This window comes from Equus asinus, chromosome 14, assembly GCF_041296235.1.
Source record: "Equus asinus isolate D_3611 breed Donkey chromosome 14, EquAss-T2T_v2, whole genome shotgun sequence".
In the NCBI taxonomy this organism is placed as follows: Eukaryota; Metazoa; Chordata; class Mammalia; order Perissodactyla; family Equidae; genus Equus; species Equus asinus.
Window position 1 is genome coordinate 35,183,547 of NC_091803.1, and position 6,000 is coordinate 35,189,546.

The following is a 6,000-nucleotide window of genomic DNA, read 5'->3' on the forward strand; positions in this document are numbered from 1 at the left end:
AAAAATAACAAATGTTTCTTATCGAAGCCTTTAAGGTCTGGGATATTTGTTATGTACCAAAAGCTAACTGATACTTACAGATCAACTTGGAGCACCTTCTCGCCCTGAGTCACGGAGGGAGCAGGGGAATACTGGATTCTCAACGGACAGGCCTGGGTCACGTGTCTGCTCCTGGAGTTGGGGGGGTGTGGCCAGTGCCACCCAAATCAAGAGAACTGAGATCTAGGGGAAGAGGTGAGGTCCCCCACAAAAATCAGAGTCTTGTCACCAGAAGGGAGAATGGATGCCAAGGAGGCCGAAACAAGAGACACCCACTGGAGCATTCTACCCCAGACTAGAATCTCTGGCAGCCAGCGTTTGTGGCCTCAGTTCTGGTTCTTATTTGCAGCAGAGTCCCAAGGATACCACTGCCTCTGACATTCAGTTCACAGAGTTGTCGTGGTGGACTGGCAAGGGCACTGGTGTGGGAGTCGGGTGGAACTGAGTCAAATGTTGGTCCTCTCTGCTCTTGGCTGGATGGCCTTGTACAGGTTTGTAATCCCTCTGAATTTCACTTTCCTCATCTGGAAAATGGGTGATGATATGAATACCCACCTTAAATGTTGGCCTTGAGCGTGCGTGAAAATACACATGGAAAGCACGGTGTTGACACATAGCAAGGGCTCAGGAACGTGGACAATCGTGGGTTTGTGGATGCACCCAGGTGCCAAAAATCCAGGTCCCCTGAGCACATGGCAGAATTTCCCACCGTGCCCACCCAGAGTGCAGGGAAATATGCTCCCATGGGGGTCCTGGGGGTCCTCTCTGCTGTGTTTCCCTGAGAAGTCTCTTTTCTTCCTCCTCCACCAGAGAGATGCAAATCCCAAGGGATCCTTTAGTGGTGTCAATACACACAGGGTCCTCTTGGTTTTTGAGGTACATAAAAGAGCGATACTTTCCCTCCTTGGGGGAAAAATGTCCCAAGTGGAATGGATGGAGTGTAAGTTACGTGGAGGGGATCTGGCCAGGCCGTGGCTCTCTTCACGACACCTGTGTCTTCAGATGATCACAGGATGGCTGTGTGGGGCTGGGCCCCAGCGCAGGCACATCTAACAATCCATGGGGTCAGTAACGACTGCTCGAATCTTGGTGCAGGCTTTTTTCTCCCCAACCCTTTAGATTTCAGAGGCCGGCAAACTGAACTCAACAAATATTTATTGAGTGACTCCAGTGCCAGGCCCTGGGGAGAAAATGGGGCACAAAGCAGATAAAAGCCCCACCCACATTCGAGGGGCAGAGCTAAGTGATTTGGGAGACAGGCTTAGGATCGCCAACTTTTCGTTTTGCAAAGTTAGCACTTAAGGAAAGAAACCAGCCTCCCATGAGTATCATTACCATCAGTTTCTCCTTAGAAGGAAATGTCTATTTTAACATCCAATAGAGTGAAGGGCATTCTCTTAAAGGACAGATTTTTTTAAATGACTATATTAGAACTTATCATATGCAAATTGAAGTTGTTGGGAGTCAGCTACATAAACAAAAATGCTTTGGAGTATGGAAGAGAACACTTTAAATACTGTGGACAATCTGCCTCATCACTTTACTTAGAGAGCCGGTCTCACGTTGTCACCCATTGTCGGGGTCTTACAATGGCTCGCTTGCCACGCTGAGGGCTTAAAGAGAAGTACGATTCATACAACTTGGCCCATAAACTCAAACCAGCTCCTTCGTCAGGTATTGGACCAATGAAACTTTGGTATCAATGCTGGAGAAAAAGCTGACCGCCATAGCCAATGAGAGACAGAATATGTTTCTAAAATAGCAACTTGCTAACAGATTTTTATTTTTTTCTCTCAACGTTATATTAAAAAATTTTTTTCAAGCATACAGAGAAATCGAAAGAATTGTACAGCGAACACCCAGATAGCCACCACTTAGATTCTCCAGTTAGCGCTGAGCCTGACTTGCTTTCTCGCGCGTCTATCTGTTTATCCATTCTTCGCTGCACCCATCAACCCATCTTATTTTCTGATCCATTTCAAAGCAATTGCTGAGGGCAGTACCTGTCACCCCTGAACACTTCAGCGTGCAGATCACTCACTAGAATCCAATATGTGTTTATGATTTTTTGAGGTGAAATTTAGATGCAGTGAAATGCACAAGTCTGAAGCGGACCGTTTGAAGAGTTTTGACAAATGTGTGATCCAAACCCATATGCTGATCTTTCAAGGATAATTTGGACAAAATACAGTTTTCTTTTGCTATGTGCTGACTTTGAAATGTCCCTACTCTGTAAGAAGAGACTCCACTGTAAATTGAGCTTTATGAAAAATTCCCTTCATCTGCCTTATTTTTTCTCTTTGGCCCCAGATCCTGGAAAACATCATCAGATGCCCATTTGGAAAGGACTCACTCAAGGCAGTTTGCCCGGTGGTTAAAGGCATCAGCGTGGGAGGCATGGGTTCGAATCCCAGCTCTGCCACTTTCTGGCTGGATGACCTGGGGCAAAGCATGTTCCCTGGCCATGCCTCAGTTTCCCCATCTACAAAATGGAGATAAAGATAGAAGCTACCTCATAAGGTGGCTCTGTGCGGTGAGGGCTGCATGAGTTACATCATGTATGGTGCTTAACTAGAACATTCGTCCCGGTGGTAAACATGCAGGACCTGCTGACCCTTATCTCCTCCCTGACAGCAGAAGATGGAAGAGGGGCCCCGCATCTGACTCGTCGACTTTGTAGACAGTGGCTTTCTGCACTCACGGACTTTGATGTTCCACTCAGTTCTGAGTCTCTTTGGCCCCACTGGCCCTCCAGCCAGAAATTTAATGACTGTCAAAATTCTCACCATGACATCACCAGACAGTGTCGGTGGGAAGTCTGCGGCCATAAAATGACTCAAATTAGAAGCACTGGATCAGGCGGGAAATTGGGCTCTTGCTCTCTAATTGCATTGGGTTTAGAGTGTAAATCTGGTGGCCTTGAACTTCATATCGCACCATTTTATTGGCACCAAATTGCATTACGGACTGCTTAGCTCTGTCTTGGTCCTTCATCTCTGCTGGGCCAAAGCTGCCCTTTCACCGATGTTGGTTTCATTATTCATGACTCTTATATGAACAGTGGCTTTGAAAACAGAGAGCAGGGAACAATATTTGCTCGTGAAAATCTCCTTATCGATCTAGGACTCCTTTGTGGGACTTCTGAAATAAGATTCCTTCTTTCTTTCATTCATTCAGTCATTCAACAATTAGCAATTGAGCGTAGACAAGACAGATATGGTCCCTGCTTGCAAAAACATTTACAATATATGTCAAAATACAAACATTGAATTACTCATCACACCAATAATGAATCACAGTTAGGACAAAACTCATCCAACAGCAGCCCGTGGAGCAGATACGTTGGTCGCCTGCTACGGCAAAGGCTGAGGATTGGCCCCTAACATTTATTGTCTTTCTTTTCCATAGTAATAAAACACTTATTTTTAGCAGGATACATGCTCTCTAGGATAATGAGTACATTTCCCAGCCTCCTTTGCTGTGACATGTGGCCATTTATAATTCTGGGACCAATTCCAGCATGTGTAGGGGCTTTCCCACACTGCCAAGCCGTTCTCCAAGGCCAGCTGGGTGTCCTACAATTCAACTCAATTCTAACACCATCTACCTGCAGATGGCATCAGATCCCACTGGTTAGGGGCTCAGTCCCACCAGGCTGTCCCCTGTCTCGCCCCTCACTTGGGATTCACTTCATTACGTAGGCATGCTTGGTTAACTCATTGGCCATTGGCCATTGGATTCACTCTCCAGCCCCTCTCCCCTCCCCAGAGGTGAGGGGGTGGCACTGAAAGTTCCAGACCTCTAATGACATGGTTGGTTTGCCTGGCACCCAGCCCCAACCCTTAATTGTAGTCCAAGCATCACCTCATTCCAATAACAAAAGACACCTTTTGCACTCTCATCTCTTAGGAAATTCCAAGGGTTTTAGGAGCTCTGTGCCAGAAACGGGTCAAAGACCAAAAATATATTTCTTATTATAAATCACAGTATCACACCATGTGACTAAATTCAGGCCAATGTAAGATATACAAATGGAATGTGTGATTCCATGTCATGCCCTTAAAAGGAAAGAGCGTGCCCTTCCTTTGTCTTTTTATTCCATCCTGCAGGCTGGAATGCAGGGGCAATGGTGCACCATCTTTGCAGCATAGCATCAGGGCAGCAGAAAGTGATGGCGGAGCAACAAGATGGAAGGAGCCCGGGTTCCTGACACCGTAACTGTTTCATGAGCGGCAAATTATTATTTTGTTTCAGCTGCTGTAATTTCAGGTTTCTGTAAGAGCAGAACCTACATCTTAATTAATACATCCACCCATCACCTAGTCCCCTTCTTCCTTATTACAGGAACCCCAAAATTATTCAGGTCTCAACTCTTAACAAAGGTGATGTACCCCTAGCCCAGAGGTAAATCCTGATTATTATAAGCCAAATAGGGCAACTCCATTCCTCTTGCCAGTGATTGGCTTGGGCCTGGACATGACGCAATTCTAGGCCATGAAACTTGCAGAAAGTTCTGCTGGGAGATTTCTGTGAAATATTTCCTTGCTCTAAAATAGAGATCCAAAGGAGACAGCCTCTTCTATAAAGTACTAGGCATAGTGCTAGTTCCATCTTCTGGTAGATGTTGCTGTATCTGGATGCGATGCCTGGAACGATGGCAGCCATTTTGAAACCAGGAGGAGAGCTAGTCTATAGATGGTAGGAACCTGATGGCAGGGTTGAGCCATTAAATTAAGCGAGCCTGGAGCCACTCCACCTCCAGACTTCCAGTTTGTGAGGCTGTGACATGTCCTTGTTGTTTACATCAGCTGAATTGGAATCTTCTGCTACTAGTAACCAAGAGCATTCTAAACAAACAGCAAGATATAAAGGGTTGTGACCAGCCCTCCAGTCTCATCTCTCAACATTTCTCCCCTTAGCCCCAAACTTCGGACCTACTGAAATCTGACTCGTGCTCTTTCAGGTCTCCAGGATTCCATACACGAAGGGACTTCTGCACGGTTTGCCCTTTTTCACTGCCTGCATCTGGCGATGATCAATTCATCCTCCAGAATCAGCTTAGCTCAAACCCCTGCTGGAGAGCCTTCTGCACCAGACCCAGTTCCTGGGCCACCCCAGATCCACTGAGCCCCGTCTGCACAGTGGCCTGCTCTCTTGCCTTGTTTCTTGCCCAGAGCGGCCCTAGCGATTACTCACTCCGTTTTCACAGTTGGAAGGCGCCAGCCACTGCCACTGACCGAGGACTTCCTCAGCCCGGAGCCAGCACAGAGGGAGAAGGAGAGACTGCCCGCATGTGCACAAACCAGCCTGCAGGGACGCTGGCTTCTCCATCAGCCTGATGGCACGGCCGGGGAACTGCGGGCGGTGAGTGCCCTGTGGGCATACTCTGACAGTGGGGAAGGAGGTGGGGAGGCGCCATCCATTGACTTGGTTGCCCTGTTTCTCCCTGGCTGTTTAGAGATGAAGCGGCTCTGTGCGGTGTCACTGGAGACTCTGGTGACAGGAGCCAGCTATGTTTGCCGCAAAGCTGTGGCCAGCTCAGGAACGTGCCACCTTGTATGTGCCCTCCTTCCTTCCCTGCTTCACTTCCCCTCTGCCTCACTTTTTTTTCGTTTCTTGAGGAAGATTAGCCCTGAGCTAACATCCGTGCCCATCTCCCTCTATTTTATATGTGGGATGCCTGCCACAGCACAGCTTGATGAACCGTGCGTAGGTCCACCCCCGGGATCCGAACCAGCGAACCCAGGGCCACGGATACTGAACATGCAAACTTAACCGCTATGCCACTGGGCCGGTCCCTCTGCCTCACTCTTGTTCCCCTGGGCTTGCACCTCCAATAACACATTCATATGCAAGCTGCACCCTCAGGTTCTGTTCTCTAGGGAACCAGGCTAATTGCCACCCCCACTGCCCCCCTCCCCTGAGTCCGAGTTGCAAGGAAGTGACCTCAGACCCCAGTGA